The sequence below is a fragment of the Arvicola amphibius genome, chromosome 6 (genome assembly GCF_903992535.2).
Source record: "Arvicola amphibius chromosome 6, mArvAmp1.2, whole genome shotgun sequence".
NCBI lineage: Eukaryota > Metazoa > Chordata > Mammalia > Rodentia > Cricetidae > Arvicola > Arvicola amphibius.
In genome coordinates this window covers 87,799,777-87,827,008 of record NC_052052.2, presented here as the reverse complement: position 1 = coordinate 87,827,008, position 27,232 = coordinate 87,799,777, and the positions used below count along the sequence as shown (strand labels likewise).

Below are 27,232 nucleotides of genomic sequence, written 5' to 3'. Positions count from 1 at the left end.
ATAGTTATTGCCTCATTAATACACTCATTACTACTTCCTATTGTCATCTACTTGCTGGGAATTTGCTTAAAGTCAACATCTCTATTTACTGAAAGGTAAGAGGGAAAGGAAACACAGTATTCAATCATCTTTCTATGGCTGAGTTTTTAAAAGTCCCTTCTGTGTGTGTGTGCTGGGGGGGCATGGACATGATACAGTGGGTATGAGAGGGTCAGAGAGCTACTATGGATGCCAGTCCTTACTTGGTTGAAACAGTCTTTTCTTTGCTCCTCTGTATGACAAGCTAGTTGGCTCACAATCTGGGCATTCTCCTGTCTCCACCCTTTATTATGCCACAGGAGTTCTGGGATTACTTATCCATGTCACTGGGCCTGGCTTTGTATGGGTTCTAGAAATCCAAACTAAGTTAACCTCACATTTGTATGTCAAGTGCTTTTATGAATTGAGCCATCTCCTCAGTTCCTATTCCTAAGCTTTAAGAATCAAGGTGCTTTATGTATTGTGAGGATAAGATGCACTAGTAGCAACACCCAAGCTCAATGAGATCCTGTTAGCTCAGGTTCCTAGCATCTCACCAACATCTGAACTGAGCTTCAGATAGGAAAGGAAGCCACCTGACCTGGCATAAGGACATGTTTGCTATTGAGTTCTCCAGGGCTTTGAAATTGCGTAGATACTCACAGACTACAATTGGCTTGCTTTAATTCTTACAAGTGCTTGAGGACAGGGATTAGAGCTGAGGCCAGTGAAAGATGACTCTGATGGGCAGTGAGGGAAAATTGGGCAGGTAAGACTACCAACCTTTGTGTTACAGTCAATGAGCAGGAAAAGGTAATAAAGTTGCAATCACAGAAGGGAAAATTCAGGCAGAAAAAAACCAGTGGCAACAGAAATGGAATGTGAAGAAATAAATTCCTTAAATTCTACTGAGATACAATGACATAGGAAACCACTCAAGAGCTGGTTCTTTGTGTATTTTCCTGAACTCAGCAGAGATGTTTCTAGACAGCTTGCTCAATGCCGATGATCCTGAAAACCACTAATTAACAACTAGTGTTAAATGGTCCTGTTGTTGATCAGATACAATCATGAATTAAGATAACATTAAGTACTTTAAGAACATCTTTTATTTGTCTCAACTTTGTTAACTTTAGAATAAGATTTCAAATGTTTTTGTTGGCAATATTAACTGAATACAAGACACTAGGTCACAGAAAGGTGAGAAGAGTGTGGTAAGGCAGCAAAGATGTCCACATCAGTTTACTGTGGACACTCAAAGATGATAATTCAAAGGACACTGCAAGGAGAGCCTTCCTCACCTTCTGTTTTCATTTGTTTGCCACATTTCCACCATCTATTCCGTGAAGGTCCACAGAGTTGTAAGCCTGTTCTATATTGACTGGAGGTCAGAGAGTATGAGCTTATTTTTGTTGACAACAGATGTGGCTACAAATAAGAGATTTTGACCTTGTGTGTGGTTAATTAGTATTTTGGGTGTAGAGGTGGATCCACTCCACCTGGACCAAAGGTTGGAGAATTCATGTCTATTCCTTATATCATGTTAATGAAGTCTGTAGCCTGCCCTCTCCCCTTTTGGAGTAAAATATATAAGCATGTGGAAAATAAATGAGGTAGATTCAGTATTCACTGAATGTCCTTCCTGATGCTGTTCTGTTTCTGTCTCTTATTTCTCTTATACCACTGTTCCTTTTGCTTAATAATTCTAATCCTCACGTTCCTACCCTAGAACATACAAGTTTTATTGAAGCTGGTCACCAACACTATTTCACCAATCCCTATTTCAACATATACTTTGTACTTAAAACTGTAACATTTTGTAAACTTCTAATTTTGTGAATGAAACTTCTTTAAATTAATTTTTAAATGTTCCATTATATTTTGTCCTTAATACCTTATAAAAATAGTAAAGATATAGTGCCACAAGGACATGTGATCAACTATGTTCCTAGCAGCATTGTCTGTCATAGCCAGAACCTGGAAACAACGTAAATGCCCCTTGACTAAAGAATGGATAAGGAAAATGTGGTACATTTACATAATGGAGTACTACACACACACACACACACACACACACACACACACACCCAAAACCCAAACAAACAAAACAACAACAACAACAACAACAACAACAAAACCCCCGGCATCTTGAATTTTGCAGGTAAATGGATGGAGATAGAAAACATTATTTTGAGTGAGGTAACCCAGACACAGAAAGACAATTATCACATGTACTCACTCATAGGTGGTTTTTAAACATAAAGCAAAGAAAACCAGCCTACAAACCACAATCCCAGAGAACTTAGACAATATTGAGGACACTTAGCGATCTAATAGATCTAATCTACATGGGAAGTAGAAAAAGACAAGATCTCCTAAGCATGGGGACCTTGTTGGAGGGTTGAAGGGGAGAGGGAAGAGGGAGGAAAGGGAGCAAAGAAAGATATAGAGCTCAATAAAAATCAATAAAAAGATAGTGAAGATAAAATGATCAAAACCAAATATAACAGCCATGACAACAAATACACAGGTAATAAAAATAGATAATACATAAAATAAATACTTCTGTGAATCAAAGGCAATAATAAAAAGGCAACTGATGGAAAGTTATTTTCAAATCATATAATAAGTTTACATGATACTAATATCCAGAATTTGTAAAGATATTATTCAAATTAAGACAAAACAATCAGTTTTAAAAATGGTGGAAAGCCACTCTACCTATTATTGAAGACATCACACATTTTAGTTGCTAGAAATAGAGAAATCAAGCTGGAAGTAGCCCAAATCTTGCTCCTTTCTGGATATCTTTCATTGTACCAGCAGGTACAATGCAGGCTGATAGCAAATAAGTCACCAACAGTCTTACTCACAGTGGACCTTTGTGTTACAACAATGACATGCCAGACAAGATATGTCCATTGGTACAATAGTGGTGTGACTGTTATATGTGTGGCCAAGTGCCTTCTATCTGGATTGAAGGCTTGCTCTGCAGAGGGAATTCATGCTAGTACTATTCAGCCTGTCAGAGTCCTATGGCTGGTCACAGGCCCTAGTATGGAACCCACTGCTGTTGTTTTGCTAAGTGGTCATATTGTTAAGCTGTCTTCTAAATATTTATGTTTATACCTAAAGATCAATGCTTCTGTAAATCTTGACCAGAGGTTAATATGAAGACTCAAAGTTGGTCAAATTGCTGAAATTAAGCAACTAGGGAATGTGTAGTCCTAAAAGGGCAATGAAACTTCCCTTATCCAGTCTCAGTGACCATTACAGAAGAGGGAGCACAAAGAATATAAAAAGCAGAAGGCAACAGTGTAATGGTCTGTCACGCTCCCTCCTCATTCCTCTGCTGAGGCAGGCAGATCTTCCTTCTGCTTCCAATCTCTGTCTCTCACCGGCAGCGTGATGGCTCCCTGCCTGGGACTGGCTGCCTGTGTGGCCCGCTGTGGTCTCAGGAGCTGGTGCCCACTGTGCCCCTTGGGGAACCGCAGCATCTTATTTAAACCATAATAATGAGGAAGGCAGAGAAATATGGCCTTTTGGCCATATTTCTAAATATGACATATCACTACACTTCTCTGGACAGCTTACCAGAAGCTGACATTTTCAAGATAGTGTCAGCAGTGGACATAAGATTCAAGTTACACAGAAAGCGCATTAATGAATAATATCAGCTACAGGCTTGGGCAGAAAACCCCAGTACCCCTTCGACCATAACCCCCCAAAAATGCACATCAACTTCTGGCCAATATCAGAGATAAGTTGAAGGAATCAAGTTAACCAAAGTAGCTTCAGATTCAAGCAATTCAACTAAAACTTACCATCACAAAATTACATAGGAATTCTTAAATTCTCTTGGAGATTGAAAAAGCAAGGCCACTGATTGTTGTGTTCTCCAAGGCCAGGTATACATGAACACTATCAGAGTGAGAGCAGCAAACAGGAGTGAAGGAGTAGGAGAAAGAATATGGGGAGCACATGGAATGTCTGGGGTTTCTCTTGAAACACGTGAGTTATAGCTTAGGGACCTAAAATGTGGAGAAAGATGGTTTGTTATAGATAGTATTGTTTAAATCTGAAACTGAAATACAACTAATGGGTTGAAATTTCTTTGTATTTTAGTATCCAACCTTAAATGGCAATATTACAAAAATCAATCAGTTGCCACAATGCATTGAGTAAACATTGGTTTTCAAGAATTGGCGGAATTGAGAAGTGAACTTTAGTTACTTCAAAAGGCTTACACAACAACGAAGTGGGAGCCTGAGAAGAGAACAAGGAGGCATACTTCAGCAGGAGTGCGATTTCCACCTAATACTCTTCCTGGAAACCTTTCAAAGGTTTGGTCTTACAGATGTACAACTTACCATGAATAAGAACAACAGGAATGATGAGGACCCACAGAAACAATACTCAGTAAGCACTGGCAGGGAAAGGCATCTATGAAATAAGTTTGAAAAGGTTGTGGGATACTGGGCAAATTCTAACCCAACTAAGTTTTAGAGAGAAAGAAAAAAAGGTCACATATCCAGAAATGATTTATCAGCAACAGAGATGATCTGTAGAGCTTTGGTTCACTGTTATTCCTCTTTTTCTGTTTCCAACATACATATATGTATGTATGCACTCTCTCTGTGTGCAACACTTGCTCACAAGTCTAAGTACATAATACATATAATCACGTATTGGATAATAACATTTGGTTAACAATAGGCCATAAGTAACAGTGGTGCTCTGTCAGCAAGCTACTGTGCTGTTGTGACACGAGAGAAACAAGTTAAAGGTGGAAGGATCTGTTTGACTCTGGTTCCATGGTTGGGAGAGCAGAGAAGTTCACAATATTGTGTTTAGAAAATATAGGAAGGACAGAGGGTAAGATATAATACTCAGGGACAATTCTCAGTGATCTACTTGGAGCTAGCCCTCCTCCCAATAGTGTCAATGTATGATGAATAAAGGAACTATCAGGCATTAGGTCAAGGCCCCATGACCCAGTGGTCTCTGGAAACATTCTCAGACACCCAGAAGTGTGCCTTACTAGTAGTATCTCAGGTATCCCTGATCCAATCAGGTTGATGCTAAAGATGAACCACCACAGGTTTCATGATTATCATGAGCTGAAAAATCCCTCTTACCTAGAAAAATCACAGCATAAAGTCTGCAGTGAGCTAGTGTAAAGAAACCTGCTCAAGTCCTGTAGGAACAGCACATACAGACATACAGTCATGAGATAGGACTTGGTAGTGACAGCCAATTCTGATGTTACTGGATCAAATATTTACTACATTATACTTACCATGGCTATTTCAGAATGGATCCCTTCTACTTTCAAAAACAAAAACAAAAACAAAACCCCAAACCGTTACTTTCACAGAATCCATGTGGAGTTTTGTGGAAGGATTCCAGAAGACATTGCTATCATAGGAGTGACAGCCATGTGTAAGTATCCTTGAAGACCTACTAATGGGACACAGTGTACAAGTAAAAGACAGCATTGTGGAGGATCTTCATCCTATGTAGGTCTAGGCTAATGTGTGTATTTGTCTTAGTTTTTAAAAAAAGTTAACTTAAAAGACTTTTAAAAATTAAAAGGGAAGGCTTACAGATAACACTATTAAAATATTTTTGCTTATCTATATTATTAATGTCCTTGTGTTTTACACAGAGTTATTATGAATGACTAAATTTCTAAAATGTCAGTGAGATGGCTAAGCAAGTAAAGGTGCCTGCGGCTAAGCCTCATGACCCAAGTTTAATGCCCAAGACCCACATGGTGAAGAAGAACCAACTCCTGTTAGTTGTCCTTTGACTTTCGTATCTGTGCCAAGGCATGAGTGTCAGCCTTGCCACCCCAGAAAATAAGCAACATGTAAAAAAATTAAAATTTAACAAAGCAAAAAAGTAACAGCACTAATAAATTAATTAGAATAAAGAAATAAAGTAATTAAATAAATTGAATAAGTAAATGAAGTAAGAAATGAAATTTTAAAAGTAAATTGAGCTCCCCCCGTTCTCCCCTTCACACTTTTCTCTCCCCATCTTCCCTTGGCCCAGTCTTGCCCAACCCTCAAGTTCCCAATTTTGCCTGGCGCTCGTGTCTACTTCCAATATCCAGGAGGATTACTATATCTTTTTTTATCACCTTCTTATTATCTTCTCAAGGATCCCAAATTTATAGGCTCGATGTCCTTTAATTATGGCTAGAAACCGATTATGAGTGAGTACATCCCATGTTCATCTTTTTGGGTCTGGGTTACCTCACTCAGAATAGTGTTTTCTATTTCCATCCATTTGCCTGCAAAATTCAAGATGTCATTGTTTTTTACCGCTGAGTAGTATTCTAGCATGTATATATTCCACAGTTTCTTCATCTATTCTTCCACTGAAGGGCATCTAGGTTGTTTCCAGGATCTGGCTATTACAAATAATGCTGCTATGAACATAGATGAGCATATGCTTTTGTTGTATGATTGGGCATCTCTTGGGTAGATTCCCAATAGTGGAATTGCTGGGTCCTGGGGTAGGTTGATCCTGAATTTCCTGAGAAACCGCCACACTGCTTTCCAAAGTGGTTGCACAAGTGTGCATTCCCACCAGCAATGGATGAGTGTACCCCTTACCCCACAACCTCTCCAGCAAAGGTTATTATTGGTGTTTTGGATTTTAGCCAATCTGACAGGTGTAAGATGATATCTCAAAGTTGTTTTGATTTGCATTTCCCTGATAGCTAGGGAGGTTGAGCATGACCTTAAGTGTCTTTTGGCTATTCGAACTTCTTCTGTTGAGAATTCTCTGTTCAGTTCAGCGCCCCATTTTTTAATTGGGTTAATTGGCATTTTACCGTCTAGTCTCTTGAGTTCCTTATATATTTTAGAGATCAGACCTTTGTCAGTTGCAGGGTTGGTGAAGATCTTTTCCCAGTCAGTAGGCTGCCTTTGTGTCTTAGTGACAATGTCCTTTGCTTTACAGAAGCTGCTCAACTTCAGGAGGTCCCATTTATTCAATGGTGCCCTTAAAGTCTGTGCAGCTGGGGTTATGCGTAGGAAATGGTTCCCTGTGCCCATTTGTTGTAGAGTACTTCCCACTTTCTCCTCTATCAAGCTCAATGTGTTCAAATTAATATTGAGGTCTTTAATCCATTTGGACTTGAGTTTTGTGCATGGTGATAGATATGGATCTACTTTCATTCTTCTACAGGTTGACATCCAGTTATGCCAGCACCATTTGTTGAAGATGCCCTCTTTCTTCCATTGTGTACTTTTGGCTCCTTTATCAAAAATCAGGTGTTCATAGGTTTGTGGTTTAAGATCCGGGTCTTCTATACGATTCCATTGGTCAACTTCTCTGTTTTTATGCCAATACCAAGCTGTTTTCAATACTGTAGCTTTGTAATAGAGTTTGAAGTCAGGAATGGTAATGCCTCCGGAAGAACCTTTATTGTATAAGATTTTTTTGGCTATCCTGGGTTTCTTGTTTTTCCATATAAAGTTGATTATTGTCCTCTCAATCTCTGTGAAGAATTTTAATGGGACCTTGATTGGGATTGCATTGAATCTATAGATTGCTTTTGGTAGAATTGCCATTTTTACTATGTTGATCCTCCCAATCCACGAGCAGGGGAGATCCTTCCATTTTCTGGTATCCTCTTCAATTTCTTTCTTCAAAGACTTAAAGTTCTTGTCAAATAAATCCTTCACTTCCTTAGTTAGAGATACTCCCAGATATCTTATGCTATTTGTGGCTATTGTGAAAGGTGATACTTCTCTGATTTCCCTCTCTGCTTCCTTATCCTTTGTGTATAGGAGGGCGACTGATTTTTTGGAGTTGATCTTGTAACCTGCCACGTTACTGAAGGAGTTTATCAGCTGTAAGAGTTCTTTGGTGGAGTTTTTGGGGTCGCTTATGTATACTATCATATCATCTGCAAATAATGAAAGTTTAACTTCTTCCTTTCCAAATTGAATCCCCTTGATTCCCTTATGTTGTCTTATTGCTATTGCTAGAACTTCAAGCACTATATTGAAGAGATAAGGAGAGAGTGGACAGCCTTGTCGTGTTCCTGAATTTAGTGGGATAGCCTTGAGTTTCTCTCCGTTTAATTTGATGTTAGCTGTCGGCTTGCTGTAAATAGCTTTTATTATATTTAGGAATGACCCTTGTATCCCTAATCTCTCCAAGACCTTTATCATAAAAGGGTGCTGAATTTTGTCAAATGCTTTTTCAGCATCTAATGAGATGACCATATGGTTTTTTCCTTCAGTTTATTTATATGATGGATTACATTGATAGATTTTCGTATGTTGAACCAGCCCTGCATCTCTGGGATGAAGCCTACTTGATCGTAATGGATAATTTTTCTAATGTGTTCTTGGATTCGGTTTGCCAGTATTTTATTGAGAATTTTTGCGTCAATGTTCATGAGTGAGATTGGCCTGTAATTCTCTTTCTTGGTTGAGTCTTTGTGTGGTTTAGGAATGGGGTGCTTGGGATATAGTAAGGGTGGATATGGGAGCAGGGAAGCATATATCTTAATTTAAGGAGCTATCTGAGGGTTGTCAAGAGACTTGACCCTAGAGGGGTTCCCAGGTTTCCAGGGAGACGCCCCCAGTTAGTTCCTTGGGCATCTGAGGAGAGGGAGCCTGAAAAGGCCAGTTCCTATAGCCATATTGATGAATTTCTTGCATATCACCATAGAACTTCCACCTGACGATAGATGAAGAAAATGACAGAGCCCCACATTGGAGCACCGGACTGAGCTCCCAAGGTCCTGATGAGGAACAGAAGGAGAGAGAACATGAGAAAGAAAGTCAGGACCGTGAGGGAACCTCCAGCTGGCGACAGATGGGGAAGGTGACTGAGCCCCACATTGGAGCACTGGACTGAGCTCCCAAGGTCCTGATGAGGAGCAGAAGGAGCGAGAACATGAGGGAGAAAGTAAGGAACGAGAGGGGTGCATTCACTCATGGAGACGGTGGGACAGAACTAATGGGAGATCACCAACTCCAGTTGGAATGGGACTGATGGATCATGCGACCAAACCCGTCTCTCTGAATGTGGCCAACAGCGGGGGCTGACTGAGAAGCAAAGGACAATGGCTCTGGGCTCTGATTCCTCTGCATGGACGGGCTCTGTGGGAGCCTTCTCAGCTTGGTCGATCACCTTCCTGGACCAGGGGGGAGTTGGGAGGACCCTGGTCTTAGCATAGAGTGGGGAACCCTGATGGCTCCTTGGCCTTGAGAGGGAGGGAGGGGAGGTATGGGTAGAGGGAAGGGGAGGGAAGGGGGAGAAGGAAGGGAGGGAAGGGGGAGGAAGAGGGGAGGGAGGGGGGAGGAGGAGGGAAGGAGATGGAAATTTTTAAATATAAAAAAAAATAAACCATGAGAAAAAAAATAAAAGTAAATTGAGTTTCTCTTTAGGGTAGAGGCCAACCAGAGGAGACATTCCAGTCACGTGTTCTTATGTCTCACTTCCTTGCTGATGAGGAACACCTTCAGGTAGGTTCTGTAAGGTCTATTCAGATGTCTGCCTTACAAAGGTGTGCTAGTTTCACTTTTCCTGTACTGTTTCCAGATGTAGATACACACAAAGCATGGTGTTAAATGTTTAGAGAATTCAGTTAGGTGATGTGCTGCATGGGTTTGCAGCTAAAGGAACAATAGACTATGCCACATAACACATGTGTGCAGTGGGCTATACTGTCCAGGTTTGTGTAAGAACACTCCATGTACACTCAACAACCATGTGCTTTATACTAAGAGCAGTTACTCACTATTGTAAGAGAGGAAGCCTGTAGCTAGAATCTACTTTAAGATACTTTTCTGTTCAAGAGCAAATACTTGTTTTGATTTTCAAATAAGATAAACTTAGAGTACTTAAAAACAGACACAGAGGAAATTCAGAAAATCATTAGATCTTACTACAAAAGCCTGTATGCCACAAAATTGGAAAATGTAAAAGAAATGGACAGTTTTTTAGATAAATACCATATACCAAAGTTAAACCAGGACCAGGTAAATGCTCTAAATCGTCCTGTTAGTCGCGAAGAATTAGAAACTGTTATCAGAAACCTCCCTACCAAAAAGAGCCCAGGACCAGATGGTTTCAATGCGGAATTCTACCAGAACTTCCAAGAAGACCTAATACCTATACTCCTTAAGGTATTTCATAATATAGAAACACAAGAGTCACTGCCAAATTCCTTCTATGAAGCTACAGTTACCCTGATACCTAAACCACACAAAGACTCAACCAAGAAAGAGAATTACAGGCCAATCTCACTCATGAACATGGACGCAAAAATTCTCAATAAAATACTGGCAAACCGAATCCAAGAACACATTAGAAAAATTATCCATTACGATCAAGTAGGCTTCATCCCAGAGATGCAGGGCTGGTTCAACATACGAAAATCTATTAATGTAATCCATCATATAAACAAACTGAAGGAAAAAAACCATATGGTCATCTCATTAGATGCTGAAAAAGCATTTGACAAGATTCAGCACCCTTTTATGATAAAGGTCTTGGAGAGATTAGGGATACGGGGGTCATTCCTAAATATAATAAAAGCTATTTACAGCAAGCCGACAGCTAACATCAAATTAAACGGAGAGAAACTCAAGGCTATCCCACTAAATTCAGGAACACGACAAGGCTGTCCACTCTCTCCTTATCTCTTCAATATAGTGCTTGAAGTTCTAGCAATAGCAATAAGACAACATAAGGGAATCAAGGGGATTCAATTTGGAAAGGAAGAAGTTAAACTTTCATTATTTGCAGATGATATGATAGTATACTTAAGCGACCCCAAAAACTCCACCAAAGAACTCCTACAGCTGATAAACTCCTTCAGTAACGTGGCAGGATACAAGATCAACTCCAAAAAATCAGTCGCCCTCCTATACACAAAGGATAAGGAAGCAGAGAGGGAAATCAGAGAAGTATCACCTTTCACAATAGCCACAAATAGCATAAGATATCTGGGAGTATCGCTAACCAAGGAAGTGAAGGATTTATTTGACAAGAACTTTAAGTCTTTGAAGAAAGAAATTGAAGAGGATACCAGAAAATGGAAGGATCTCCCCTGCTCGTGGATTGGGAGGATCAACATAGTAAAAATGGCAATTCTACCAAAAGCAATCTATAGATTCAATGCAATCCCAATCAAGGTCCCATTAAAATTCTTCACAGAGATTGAGAGGACAATAATCAACTTTATATGGAAAAACAAGAAACCCAGGATAGCCAAAAAAATCTTATACAATAAAGGTACTTCTGGAGGCATTACCATCCCTGACTTCAAACTCTATTACAGAGCTACAGTATTGAAAACGGCTTGGTATTGGCATAAGAACAGAGAAGTTGACCAATGGAATCGTATAGAAGACCCGGATCTTAAACCACAAACCTATGAACACCTGATTTTTGATAAAGGAGCCAAAAGTACACAATGGAAAAAAGAGGGCATCTTCAACAAATGGTGCTGGCATAACTGGATGTCAACCTGTAGAAGAATGAAAGTAGATCCATATCTATCACCATGCACAAAACTCAAGTCCAAATGGATTAAAGACCTCAATATTAATTTGAACACATTGAGATTGATAGAGGAGAAAGTGGGAAGTACTCTACAACAAATGGGCACAGGGAACCGTTTCCTATGCATAACCCCAGCTGCACAGACTTTAAGGGCAACATTGAATAAATGGGACCTCCTGAAGTTGAGCAGCTTCTGTAAAGCAAAGGACATTGTCACTAAGACACAAAGGCAGCCTACTGACTGGGAAAAGATCTTCACCAACCCTGCAACTGACAAAGGTCTGATCTCTAAAATATATAAGGAACTCAAGAGACTAGATGGTAAAATGCCAATTAACCCAATTAAAAAATGGGGCGATGAACTGAACAGAGAATTCTCAACAGAAGAAGTTCGAATGGCCAAAAGACACTTAAGGTCATGCTCAACCTCCCTAGCTATCAGGGAAATGCAAATCAAAACAACTTTGAGATATCATCTTACACCTGTCAGATTGGCTAAAATCCAAAACACCAATAATAACCTTTGCTGGAGAGGTTGTGGGGTAAGGGGCACACTCATCCATTGCTGGTGGGAATGCAAACTTGTGCAACCACTTTGGAAAGCAGTGTGGCGGTTTCTCAGGAAATTCGGGATCAACCTACCCCAGGACCCAGCAATTCCACTATTGGGAATCTACCCAAGAGATGCCCAATCATACAACAAAAGCATATGCTCGTCTATGTTCATAGCAGCATTATTTGTAATAGCCAGATCCTGGAGACAGCCTAGATGCCCTTCAGTGGAAGAATGGATGAAGAAACTGTGGAATATATACATGCTAGAATACTACTCAGCGGTAAAAAACAATGACATCTTGAATTTTGCAGGCAAATGGATGGAAATAGAAAACACTATTCTGAGTGAGGTAACCCAGACCCATAAAGATGAACATGGGATGTACTCACTCATATTCGGTTTCTAGCCATGATTAAAGGACATCGAGCCTATAAGTTTGGGATCCTTGAGAAGATAATAAGAAGAACCTCCACCTGACGATAGATGAAGAAAATGACAGAGCCCCACCTTGGAGCACCGGACTGAGCTCCCAAGGTCCTGATGAGGAGCAGAAGGAGAGAGAACATGAGAAAGAAAGTCAGGACCGTCAGGGAACCTCCAGCTGGCGACAGATGGGGAAGGTGACTGAGCCCCACATTGGAGCACTGGACTGAGCTCCCAAGGTCCCGATGAGGAGCAGAAGGAGCGAGAACATGAGGGAGAAAGTCAGGAACGAGAGGGGTGCGTTCACTCATGGAGACGGTGGGACAGAACTAATGGGAGATCACCAACTCCAGTTGGAATGGGACTGATGGATCATGCGACCAAACCCGTCTCTCTGAGTGTGGCCAACAGCGGGGGCTGACTGAGAAGCAAAGGACAATGGCTCTGGGCTCTGATTGTTCTTCATGGACGGGCTCTGTGGGAGCCTTCTCAGCTTGGTCGATCACCTTCCTGGACCTGGGGGGAGTTGGGAGGACCTTGGTCTTAGCATAGAGTGGGGAACCCTGATGGCTCCTTGGCCTTGAGAGGGAGGGAGGGGAGGTATGGGTGGAGGGGAGGGGAGGGAAGGGGGAGAAGGAGGGGAGAGAAAGGGGAGAAGGAGGGGAGGGAGGGGGGAGGAGGAGGGAAGGAGATGGAAATTTTTAAATATAAAAAAAAATAAACCATGAAAAAAAAAAATTATTTGTGCCTTTCTCAATTTCACAATGACATTATACTCAATAAATACTTTTCTAGAAAAATCAACTATAAAAATCTATCCACCAGCCATTAAAAAGAAATTCAGAAGATTATAGTTCTACTGAAATGACATTATATGTAAGTTCATTAAGTTTTTGTTTTTCTATATTTTTCCAATTGAAAATAATTTCCATTTACTAATAAATCATTTAAAATATCAGTATAAAACTCAAAAGAAAAATAATCTAAAGAGACAAGTATTCTGACTTACCCAGATGAGCTGAAGTTCTGAGACGCTATATCACCCTTGTACAATTTAGTTCTCTTCTCCCAATACAGATCATACTTATATTGATGTAATTTAATGTGTATCTTCCTCAGCAGACTCAAGACTCCACAAGGGCAGGGTTCACATCTGTCTTGATCCCATTACTCCAAGGGCCTTGGAGAGTCATCATTCAAATATATTTGACCAATCGACTTTAAAGAATATAAACCTAGACAAAAGGAGATACAAGATTTTACAGATATCCTAAGACAAAATACTTCTATTTATAAAGGTTACACAATCAACAAAATATCCATAGTTAAACACAGATGAGGACAGGAACAAAGATTACTTGCCCAAATGACTGACTGGTGCGACAAAATTAAAGCATATGTCCCCTAAGCATAATGCTCCAAACCTCTACCTCCAGCCTCCCAAACTAAACTGAGTCACAAAGGCAAAGCCTTTAACAGAACAAGTGACCTTTGAAAGGACTCTACTACTATTGTATTCTATATGCATGCTGTTACTAAAATCAATCACTGCTAGATTGCTTCAAAACCCATCATAAGCAAAAAAAAAAGTTTAACAAGCTTCCTTAATACACACACAGATACAAACAACACACACACTCATACACTTACACATCAGCTTTTGCTCTTGATAATTAATGAGAAGAAGCCAAATCTTTTTTTTTTTTTTTTTTTTTTTCTGTATGGCATTCATTTATTAAAGGGAGCTCTGCTTTATTCAATCCAACAGTTTTGGGCTCACACATCCCTTAGCAAAGTAAAGTTGCTACACATTAATTAATTAATTAATTAATTTTTTATTAAAAATTTTCATCTCCTCCCACTTCCCTCCCCTCCCCTCCCCCCCCACACTCTCCCTCCCTCCCTTTCCAGGCCAAAGAGCAGTCAGGGTGGGGATAAGGGGAGATGGGGGGAAGCGAAGGGGGAAAGAGAGGATGGGGAGAACTTGAGGGAATGGGATGGTTGGGATGGAGGAGAGGTGGATATGGGAGCAGGGAAGTATATATCTTAATTACGGAAGCCATTTTAGGGTTGGCACGAGACTTGACTCTAGATGGGTTCCCAGGTGTCCAAGGAGATGTCCCCAGTTTGTTCCTTGGGCAGCAGAGGAAAGGGTGCCTGAACTGGCCTTGTCCTATAGCCACACTGATGATTATCTTGCATATTACAATAGAACCTTCTTCTGGTGATGGATGGAGATAGAGACAGAGACCCACATTGGAGCACTGGACTGAGCTCCCAAGGTCCTAATGAGGAGCAGAAGGAGGGAGAATATGAGCAAGGAAGTCAGGACCGCGAGGGGTGCATTCACCCAGTGAGAAAGTGGGACAGATCTAATGGGAGATCACCAACGCCAGTTGGAATGGGACTGATGGAGCATGTGATCAAACCGGACTCTTTGAATGTGGCTGACGGTGGAGGCTGACTGAGAAGCCAAGGACAGTGGCGCTGGGCTTTGATTCTACTGCATGGAAGGGCTCTGTGGGAGCCTTGTCAGTTTGGATGCTCACCTTCCTGGACCTGGGGGGAGTTGGGAAGAAGCCAAATCTTAACAATCACTAATGAAAACGTAAGGCTTTGGGGTCTGTCAGTATTTGCAAAACTGAATTTATTCATGAACTTGCATTCTAGCTTTGAGGCAATCTGAAGCAAGACAAAAAGTTATACTTTTTCTAAATCATATCAAAATAGAAACTTCCTGGAGCTAGAGAGATGGTTCGGCATGTAAGAGCACTGTCTACTCTTGCAGAGGACCTGGGTTTGTTTTCTAGCATCCCCACTTGGCAGCTCACTACTACCTGTAACTACAGCTCTAGGGAACTCAATGCCTCTGGGTTTGGCACACAAACACATACTTGAAAAAAACAGAGTAGACATTTTATGGATATAAAAATGGCTGGTGAAAACCATATGCTTCTGTATGTATGTGTTCATCTTTTGTCAAAGTAGGATAGTTAAAAATCACGAGTTTATTTGTTAATTAACACAATCAATGACCATACAAACAAGTAATGGGAACTTCTGTAAAGGCTCAGGAAGTATTTCCAGTTTTGTGGCTCTGAGGTGCCCACTGTCTCTCACTACTCCTACTAATAAAACAACATAAAGAATATCTACAAAATTACCCCACCCTTTTCCTGAATAGTGAAACCAAACTGTCTAATTTTCATTTGTCACAAGCATAATCTTTTAGGTTTTTTTCCCTAATAATTCAGAAATGTAGAAGTCCATTAGTCAGACATGATAAAATAGGCCTTTAATCCCAGCTGGGAGGCAAAGACAGACTGTGAGTTGCAGGTCAGCTTGACCTATACAAAGAGTTCTAGGTCAGAGAGAGAGAGAGAGAGAGAGAGAGAGAGAGAGAGAGAGAGAGAGAGAGAGAGAGAGAGAGAGAGAGAGAGAGAGAGAGAGGAGAGAGAGAGGAGAGAGAGAGAGAGAGAGAGGAGAGAGAGGAGAGAGAGAGAGAGAGAGAGAGAGAAAGAGAGAGAGAGAGAGCGCCACATTCTTAGATTACAGGCCTAAGGTGGCCTGTGAATTATAATCTGTTATCCTAAATCAATGGTTTAGAACATCTGATTCATACCTCTTATGTGGGCAGCAACCTTTTTGGGGGTCCCATCAGATATCCTGCATATCAGATGTTTACATTATGATTCATAACAGTAGTAAAACTTACGGTGATAGCATAACAATGAAAATTTTATGGTTGGGGTCAACACAGCATGAGGGACTGTATTAAAGGATGGCAGCATTAGGAAGATTGAGAAACACTGATTTAGTAGCTAAGTATCCTTATCTTTAAGGCCATCCTAGCCCCACCCCCACATATGAGGAAGTCCACCACCACCACTAGAATGGAACTAAGCTCTCATGTACAGGCAGGAGTAAGCTACACTACTAACATAGCAACTGCAGCAAGAATAAACAAACAAACAAACAAATGGCATGAATATTTTAGACTAAATGTACCAAGCAGTATTCTCAGCATGTGCTAGTTTATTTATAGCCATGAAATGGGTATTTCTATGATCCCTATTTTACACATAAAGAAACTCTGGCACGAATGGCTTAGGTGAATTATCTAAGCTTCCACAATGAGTAAATGTCGTCTTGAGACTCAGTGTCAGGCACCATGCTTTGTCCTTTAACTTCACCATTTGTTCTTTTCTTATAAAATTTCCATTTTATGTGACAATTCTCAGAAATTAAAATCTATCATAGATTAAGCACTTGTAGAAAACAATGTGATATACTTAACAATTAGTAATAAACAGCTAAGCTTTACTGAGCCTTTCTAGACAATAACAAAAACTGAAGAGCTCAGATGGAGGGGTTTTCAGTGTTCGCATGGAAAGACTGGGCATCCAGGTCCCTGTTCCTTCCTGTGTGCTGCTCACTGGAATAAATGTTGATGATATTGTCCCAGGAAAGGGGTGCCGAAAGTCACTAGTGCTATCTCTAAATGACTTCTGAACTTTCTTATTTAAATTTCCTTGCAGCTTTGCTGTGTGCAGAGGACATTTACACAGCTATACTGTTTGTCCCTTACTGGTATGCCAACAGTAATGTTCAACTGCCACAGTACAGTAAATTTAACCTGCACTCATTTGCATGTTGTCCTTCTTTCTATTACTTTTTTTTAGCTCTGAGGACTGCTGGTATTCCAAATCCAACAACATGCAAAATAACAGATTCTTCAGTGGGCATTTGAAAAAGTTGGTGTTATTAAAATTATTTAACTAAATACTTAAAATTTATTTCAGCATAGTGTTATTTGCTAAAGTGGCCTTTAGAAGTTACAATGAAAAATGATAACTTCAAATAACTTCAGAATAAAAACACTGAAGAACTTGACATTTGAGGAGTTTGGCTGGCCAAGGAAATAAGAAATGGCTAAAAGTGAACTTATTCCAAAGAGCTGTCACTGGAACGCAGCTATGTGCCAAACAATTACTTCAGAGTCTGCTTTCATTACTTACAGAAACATGAGGAAACTTAAATGACAGATGATCTCCATAGCATCAGGCCAAGGACATAAGATACTAGGGTTCTTATGAGGACAAGGCTCAGAACAAAATTAATATGGCCAATGTTATAAAGTATTTGCCAAATTTTCTTAAATTTTTGCTTTCTCAAAGCACTTGCTATCAGTAAGCTGCACAATTCTATAATATGTGTGACTGGCATAGTAAGAAAATACTTCCCAGCAGAAAACAAGCAGCCATGTTCCCTGAGGTGGTTTAAAATAATGTGTATTCCAAGGGGAATTTTCTGGCTGAAATTTGTACTGCAACATTTTCATTTTCAAAAGCGTTTTCATTCTCAGAGCTGTGGCTTACACTCTCCCTCTCACCTTCTCTGCCTTGGAGCACATCACCCTGCATCAGCGTTATCTCCTAAAAGCCCTTCAGACATCCATGTTTCCCCTTCTCCGCTGCTGACCTCCTGGTACATGTTGCATCATTTCCTGCCTAGAAAACTATATACTCCAAACAGGCTTCTGTGGGGTTTCATGGTCTGCTCTTGACTCACTTCACCCTCTACTTCTTGCCCCAGTTCTGCACCCCAGTTACCCAGTCTTCCTTGAATTTCTTGAGCATAACAGCTTCCTCTCAATACAATATTTACATATGCTGCGCTTGCTCGCTGTAATGATAAAATGCCTAAGACAATTAACTCAGTGGAGGATTTACTTTATTCATGGACTCTAAAGTTTCAGATGGTTTTGGCCTGGTCAGTATAGGGCCAATAGTAGGGGGGTACATTTCGTGACAGGAGGAATAGCAGAGGAGGCTGCTCCTCTCATGATGGGTAGGAAGCAAAAGGAGAGACAAAGAAGGGGTAGGGGTTCCAATATTCCCTTCAAGAGCATGTTCTCACAGTGGTCTAACATTTCCACTAGGCTCCACATCCCAAGGTTCTCCTAGTCCTCAATACATATTTCTCTCATATTTGTGATTTTATTTAATAATGCCTAGTACCAACAACAGAGAAACTTTAGGAGAGTGAGCTCACAGTTCTTTGTATTCAGCATCTAACATCTAGCATGTAGCATCACAACAGAAACCCAAGAGGAGCTCGATCAGCAATTGGTTATAATAAAACTGACATGCCACAAAGTCTCCTTTTAAAGGGTTATTCTATCTACAGCAAGAATGGCTATATTCCACATAGCTATAGGCTAGGTTATAGGGTGCCAATCTACACATCACAAATCCTCCTTTGAAGTGTTCTATATAGAGTCAGAATGGATATATTCTACATAGCCTCCAGCTAGGTCACATGGTACTTCATGCTCAACCTTCTTAAGAACTGTCAGGTTGTCTGATGACACTGCATATATAACCCTCACTAGCAGTATATGAATTTTCCAGGTGCTACACAATCCTGGAAATGCCTGTTTCTACTTCTTTATCATATGGCACTGTGGTAATTCGTAAAGACTAGTGACACTTAGTACCTTTTCATGTGCTCACTGGCAACTCGTTTTGTTTTTGTTTTTTTGTGTGACAGGGTTTCTCTGTGTAACAGCTCTGGATGTCCTGGAACTAGCTCTTGTAGACCAAGCTGGCCTCGAACTCACAAAGACCTGCCTCCTGTGTGCTAACCACCACCCAGTCCTACTCACTGACAACTTAAAAAAAGTATATGTATGTGTACATATTTAATTACGTTACTTTTTTATTGATGAGTTGTAAAAGTTCTTCAACTATTTTGGGTACAAGCTTCTTACCAGATATAATTTGCAAATATTCTCTTTTATATCCTGGCTTGTCATTTCAGCCTTGAAGGTTCTTAATTTTGGTGCAAGCCAACTTACCCACTTTTAGTTTGTTATTTATGCTCTGATTGTCAATCTTATAAATTATTTTGCATAACTCAAGTCATAAAAATGTCAACCCTTTGTTTCCTCTGAGAATTTTTCAGATTTTTTACCTTTATTTTCAGGTCTTTAATAACTTCTATACATAATATAGGGGTCTTCCTTTTGTTGTTATTGTTGCTGTTGTTCTAGGACCACTTCGTGAAAAGCTATCCTATCCCTATTGATTTTTCTGGGCATCCTTATTGAAAAACAGTGTAGCAGAAATATCAGGGTGCATTTGGGTTCTTCTTTCTATTCTACACATCTCCTATCCCTATTGCAGCACCATGCTGACTTATTATAATTTGTAAATTAAGTCATGATACTAAGAAGGATGAACCAGTATTTCCTCATTTCCCCACTCTCCCAGCTTTCCAAGCCAAATTTGGCAACTCTAAGTACCTTGGATTTCCATTCAAATTTTAAAGATGAGATTGCCAATACATGCAGTTTGAGAAAGTCCTGACTGCACAGAGCTTTCACTGCATATGTAGTTTAGTGTATGCAGGATTGTCATGCTAACAGTGTTAACTTTCCCACCTTAAAAACTTGGAGCGTCCTTCCTAATTTAAGGCTTTAATTCTGAAATTATTTTAGCATTTTGTGTTACAAGTCTTAAACTTCTTTTGTTAAATTTATTTTTGGTTTGATGCTACTGTAACTGTTGTTTTACTTAGTTATTTTCAGATTCAAGGCTAGTGCATAAAAATGCAATTGCTATTTATGCTGATTTTGTATCTTTCAGCCTTGATACTTATTTTTTAGTATCACCGTTTTTTTCTTAACATGTTTCTTAAGAGATTTTATAAGCAAAATCTTGTGATATACAAATTGGGACCTCTTTCCTTGTCTACTTGTGTCCCAGTTAGAACCTTCAGAACAACACTGAATAAATGTAGAGACAAAACAAAGACTTGTCCTTTTCCTAACTTTTATGAGAAAGCATTTTAGTCTTCTACCACAAAGGATCTGAGCTGACACGTTTTCAGAGATGCCCTTCATCAGGGTAAAAAGTTCTCTTCTACTCTTTGTCTGCTCATTCTTTTCACAAGAGGGACTTAAATGCCATTAAATGCATTTTCTGTGTTTATTAAGATGACACATGGCTTTTAAACACACACACACACACACACACACACACACACACACACACACACACACATGTTCCTTGTGGTTTTTAATGTTGAGTCAATCTTGTACTCCTGAGATTAACCCACCTGGTACTAATTTACAATTCTTTTAGTTATTTCATTTAGTACACTAGTATTTTGTTGACTGTTTTTGCATCTATATTTATCAAGGTTTGTCTAGTATTCTTGTGTGGTTTTATTATTTAAATTCTACTTGGTCTTACAGAATAATCTGGGAAACGTCATTCCTTTTCACACATCTGAGAAATCATGGACTACTGTCAATTCTTCCTTAAAATTTTGAGAGAATTCATCAGTGCATCCATCTGAGACTGAAAGAGAAAGAAGAGAGGAGAGGAGAAGAGGAGAGGCAGGAGAAGAGAGGGGATGGGAGAAGGAATATTGTGTGGGTTGAATCAACTGTTTTACATGTTAAAAGTTCAAATTTTCTATTCTTGAGTCAGTTTGGATGTTTTGTCTTTTAGGAATTATTTATTTTAATGAAGTAATCAGAAGAACGTATTTGTTCTTAGTTTTCCTTTATAAGCCTTTACATTTCTGTAACAGGAGCAGTGATGTTTTGTTTTCAATGTTGACTTTAGTATTTGGAGGACTGCTGACTTTCATCTCTGTTGGTCTGGCTAAAGGTTCATTTTTTTTCAATTGATTTTTAAAGAACCAATTTTTTCCAGTCATTCCTTTCTCCAGTAGTTTTCATCATTTACTTGTGCTTTGTTGTTCTTATCATTATTATCTGAGACAAGGTCTCATTATGTAGCCTTATAATTATTATTGTTATATTATTATTATAGTCAAAGTCTCATTATGTAGCCTTGGCTGGCCTGTAATTTGCTATGTAGACCAGGCGAGCCATGAACAGAGATGGGCCTGCCACTGCCTTTTAAGTGCTGGGATTAAAAGTGTGTACCACCACACCCCACTTGTGGTTTACTATTTATTATTTTCTTTCTATTGGCTGTATATGTGGTATTCTCTTTCTAGGCTGCTAAGGTGGGAGGTTAAATTTAATTTGGGATCATTCTTTAAAAAATAGACATTTAGGGACTTTGGGGGAGATGGTTTCCATTCAGAACCCCACAACTCACATAAAAGTCAGATGAAGCAGTATGTACATCTGCAATCCTAGTGCTTGGTTAGATGGAAGGCAGAGACAGGAAAGCCCCTGGAAGCTCGTGAACCAGGGAATCTGGAATATGCAGAGGTGAACAGAAATACTCTATTTCAAAGAAGGAAGAAAGTGAAAATCAACACCCGATGCTGTCCTCTGATATCTACATATTCCCAGGGGCATGCATATATTCATGTTTGTGTATATGCATGTGTATGCATATGTATACACATACATTTGCAGCTATACATTTTGAGGCAAAATAAAAAAATATGGATGTAAGAGAAAGGAAAGGAGCCTGTTACTTGAGAGTCTGATTAAAGTCTCTCACCAACTAAGAAGCAAGAAAGCATAATTAGAATTTTCTGTCAAAGCTGACAATATAGACATAATATTCCTTTTGTATAGAGACACTTTATGCTAAAACAGCAGTAAACAAGGGCTTTAATCCTAAATGTGCACTCCCTTTAGTAGGTCTCTCTCCTTTCCCAAGACATTTTCTGAGTATCTCAAGGAGGAAACTCAGTGAGACTTGCTCACTGTTTGCAGTAAGATCCCCTACCTTCCTATACCCCTGTGATTTTATTTATTGTGGTCCTGTCTGGTGCCTCTTAGCAACCATCCCATCATTTCATTTATATTCCTTAGCAATCTCTGAAAACAGTAACTTCCAAACCCATTAAATTGGCAGGTCTGAGTATTGTGAAGATGGTGAAGGGCACGTTTGTAAGAAGCCCACACCTATGTTCTGGAGTACCTTTCCCCCAACACTTGTTCTTAAATCTTATCATCATCACCATCATCATCATCATCATCAATGCCCCAGAAATGCTTAATCATTCATGGGCAGCCCATTTATGGTGGCTCTCCAGTTGTTCATCTCCTGGGCAGTCCTAGATGCTTATGTTATTGTCATACCTAAGGTTCCACAGTCTTCCTTTATACTGTCTACCCAGCATTTTTTGGGTCTTCCTCTTCACCTTATCCATGCAGTCCTCCAAGCAGTGCTATCTTCAGGTAGCTGCCGTCATTCATTCTCATAACATGGCATAAGCATCTCAAGCGCTGTTGCCATATCATGTAGTTTACTTCCTTCTGTAGATGGAGATGTCATTGTTGCACAGCCTATGTCTTTCTGTGATGCCTAGAATTCTCCTGAGACATGCCGTCTCAAACACAATCAGCTGTTGTTCAGAAGAGTGTTTCATTGTCCAGTGTTTCATTTCGGAGTTGTAAAGAAGGCAGCTCAAGACAAGTGTCTTGTATACTTGTAATTTTGTTGTCGTTTTGTCTCTTGCTGACCAAATCTTTCCTAGTGCCTGGAATGCAGCCCTCACTATCCCCATCTGCCTCTTGACATCCGAAATAGTTTCCTCCTTTGAACTGAGGTTTCCTCCCAGATAGACAGAGTTGACTGTTTGCTTGAGTTTTTTATTCTTTACAGTATTAAAATCCTTGTGCACCCTTCCCAAGGGTTATATCTGTCTTCCCAATGTTTACTTTTATACCAAGGTTTTCACTTACTTCCACCACTCTATTTACCACAGCCTGCAGCTCATTTGGACTGCTGTATCGTTGGTGAAACACAAGTTATTGATTTGCACACCACCTATCTGCAACACCTATCTCCTTATCCTCCAGGGCTGTTGCTACTATTAATTCCAGAAATATATGAAAGAGTAGTGGTGAGAGGACGCATCCTTGCAATGCTCCTATGATTGTCTTAAACTGACCACTTAGTCCTCCACAGACTTTGACTGGTGCAAAGGTATCTTTAAAGGCATCTCCTAGTAGTCTTGTGATTTTCTCTGGGTACATGTAGAATCTCATTGTTTCCCAAAGTCCTTTCCTCTGAATGCTTCCAAATGCCTTCCTGAAGTCGATGTAACAGACATATAAGTCTTTTCCAAATTCTTTGTATTTTTCTGCGAGTTGCCGCAAAATGAAGATCTGATCTAGTGTGTTCCTGTTAGTCATGAATCTGCACTTGGCCTTTGCTAGAATTTCCTCTACTCTGCCCTTGATCTTTTGCAGGATAATGGAGGAGAAGATCTTGCTGCTATGGCAATTAATGCTCCTATAATTTGAGCAGTACAGCTTGTCCTTCTTGTGTATGGGAATTATGACTGAGTGCTTCCATTCCATGGGAATCACTTCGTGTTCCCATATCTCTCTGAAGAGTCTGAGAAGCACCTCGGCCCCTGAGCCTATTGTAGCTGCCTCCAGCTCCTCCACTGTGATGCCATGCACTCCTGGAGCATTCCTGCATTTTGCTCTCTTGATAGCTTCCTCCATCTCAATCCTGTCAATACTTAATATTTCCTCATCATCTCTGGTGTTCGAGTGGCTGCCAAAGTGCTTCTCGTTGTAGTCTACGCTGACAGCATTAGAGTCATTGTATAGGGTGTCAAAGTATTGTCTCCATCTTTGCTTTACTTCCCCTGGTTCTGTTAATAAATGACTTTGCCCAACTTGAATCATCTGAATCTGAGGAGCATAACTGGCAGTTATCTGTCTGATAGCTTTGTAGACAAGACGTGTTTTATTATGGAGTCTAGCCTCTTTGACCTCTTTGCATATATCTTGTATATACAGCTCTCTATCCTTCGCTCTTCTTTTGACCTCCCTGCACAGATAGTTGTGGTGTTTTGACCCTTCATTTGCTCCTTAGCTTCCTTCTTTCTTCCACCACGTTGATCCTCTCTGCAGTAAGCCAGTCTACTGGTGCTGCCCTTTTTGCATAACCAAATTTCCCCCTTAAAGCCTCCTGTATAGCTCTTTTGATTTTCTCTCATTTGCTCTCTATATTTGTAAGGGTTGTTTAGTGATTTCCCTCATTTTTCCCAGCGGTTCTCTAGTACTCTCTCCTACAGCTGGATTCATCAGTTGTTTACAGTTGATCTTCCGGTTTGTCTTGCCTGGTGTGCCTCTCCTAAGTTTCAGCTGAATGTGGCCATAACAAGTTGGTGATATGACCTAAGTTAGGAAATGATCAGCTGTTTTGGATGCTAGATAAGAGTTTCCTGCTGGGCAAATGGATGGAAATAGAAAACACTATTCTGAGTGAGGTAACCCAGACCCAAAAAGATGAACATGGGATGTACTCACTCATAATCGGTTTCTAGCCATAATTAAAGGACATCGAGCCTATAAATTTGGGATCCTTGAGAAGATAATAAGAAGGTGAACTCCCAAAAAAAGATATAGTAATCCTCCTGGATATTGGAAGTAGACACGATCGCCAGGCAAAATTGGGAACTTGAGGGTTGGGCAAGACTGGGCCAAGGGAAGATGGGGAGAGAAAAGTGTGAAGGGGAGAATGGGGGGAGCTCGGAGGAATGGGGTGCTTGGGATATAGTAAGGGTGGATATGGGAGCAGGGAAGCATATATCTTAATTTAAGGAGCTATCTGAGGGTTGTCAAGAGACTTGACCCTAGAGGGGTTCCCAGGTTTCCAGGGAGACGCCCCCAGTTAGTTCCTTGGGCATCTGAGGAGAGGGAGCCTGAAAAGGCCAGTTCCTATAGCCATACTGATGAATTTCTTGCATATCACCATAGAACCTCCACCTGACGATAGATGAAGAAAATGACAGAGCCCCACATTGGAGCACCGGACTGAGCTCCCAAGGTCCTGATGAGGAGCAGAAGGAGAGAGAACATGAGAAAGAAAGTCAGGACCGTGAGGGAACCTCCAGCTGGCGACAGATGGGGAAGGTGACTGAGCCCCACATTGGAGCACTGGACTGAGCTCCCAAGGTCCTGATGAGGAGCAGAAGGAGCGAGAACATGAGGGAGAAAGTAAGGAACGAGAGGGGTGCATTCACTCATGGAGACGGTGGGACAGAACTAATGGGAGATCACCAACTCCAGTTGGAATGGGACTGATGGATCATGCGATCAAACCCGTCTCTCTGAATGTGGCCAACAGCGGGGGCTGACTGAGAAGCAAAGGACAATGGCTCTGGGCTCTGATTCCTCTGCATGGACGGGCTCTGTGGGAGCCTTCTCAGCTTGGTCGATCACCTTCCTGGACCTGGGGGGAGTTGGGAGGACCTTGGTCTTAGCATAGAGTGGGGAACCCTGATGGCTCCTTGGCCTTGAGAGGGAGGGAGGGGAGGTATGGGTGGAGGGGAGGGGAGGGAAGGGGGAGAAGGAGGGGAGGGAAGGGGGAGGGAGGGGGGAGGAGGAGGGAAGGAGATGGAAATTTTTAAATATAAAAAAAATAAAGCATGAGAGGAAAAAAAAAAAAAAAGAGTTTCCTGCTGTCCAGAATGTAGTCAATTTGGCTGTATGTACATTTGTCAGGGGATTTCCATGTTCTGCATCTTGATGGTTTGGCCTTTTGGATTTTGTGTTGGATATGTATAAATCATTTGCATAGCAGAGCAGAGCAAGCAGTTGTTCCCCTCTATTGTTCCTTTGTCCGACTCCATATGTTCCCATGACACTATAGTCTATTCTTTCTTCGGATTCCACTCTTGCACAGAAGTCACCCCCTAACGATTAGTTTGTCATTCTTATGCACCCTGCTGACCTTGTTTTGTAGATCTGTGTAGAAACTGTTGATGACATCCTCTTCTGCTTTTCGTGTTGGTGTGTATACCTGTACTATAGTTACTAGATGTGTCATTGTATGAAATCTGGCTGATGTAAATTGGTCATGGTATCCAGAGGACCTAGATGGTCATTTCCAGTCTCCCAGTAACTGCCTCTTCGATGGTGAGAACCTCTATTATAAGCTCTGTATTAAACCCCAACTCTGCTTTATCAAAGCTAGTCTTCAAATGTTTATCTGAGTTGAAGCCATGTATCCCAGTTTGGTTTGAGTCCCTAAAAGTTTAGGGAATTCCTCAGGTATTATGGTGACAAGAGTAAAGCTGTCCCATTACTGGGAACAAATTTCTCTATGAAAATTGTCTTTCTCCAACTGTATCCTACAAGTTTTGGTTTACCAGGCTTTGAGTTAATTTAACTTATAATATTTTCTAATTTACCTTGTAATTTCTTTATTGAACTCCCAATAATTTGGGAGTATTATTTAATTTCTATATACTTGTTCAATCCCCAAATATCTTTGTGATTACTGCTAGTGCTACACATAGTGACCAGATGGTGCACTGTGATACTGAACTCTTCTTTATACTTGTTATATAACCTAACAGTTTCTCCTGGAGATGATCCACACATGCTCTTGGAGTATTCTTTTGAGTGTAACTGTTAGGTCTTGCAAGTTTACTGTTGAGTCTGGGAATGGACTCCAATTTATTCTGGTGTATTTAAAATAAATACTTATGCCAACCCCAATGACAAGGCATACACATAATAAAATCTAGTTGAGTTATTTTTAATACATTCATTCTTAATAACTCTAAGGGGCACAAACTAGGAAATAAAGTTACTTGTCCTATCTTTTATGTATAATTTCATTATCCTATAATAGGAAAGTTTATCACTTAAAGAGCTGACTTTTCCAACAATATGTACATGAATGCAACTTAAAGACTAACCACTGAACTATATTAACTTATAGA

At 40.3% G+C, this 27,232-nt stretch overlaps 1 protein-coding gene across 11 annotated transcripts in view; it reads right to left on the bottom strand.

Moving 5' to 3' along the window:
* Nucleotides 1–27,232, bottom strand: part of Znf438 (zinc finger protein 438) — a 148,830-nt gene that overhangs the window by 52,466 nt on the left and 69,132 nt on the right. For 8 of the 11 annotated variants that reach the window (XM_038334787.1, XM_038334792.1, XM_038334794.1 and 5 more), the window contains one exon: nt 13,548–13,773. The exons of 2 other annotated variants lie outside the window; for them this stretch is intronic. The gene's annotated coding sequence lies outside the window, so the exon portion shown is untranslated. Of the gene's footprint in view, nt 1–3,842; nt 4,050–13,547; nt 13,774–27,232 lie in introns of all 11 variants that reach the window. One more of the 11 variants, XM_038334795.1, reaches the window with a different exon arrangement.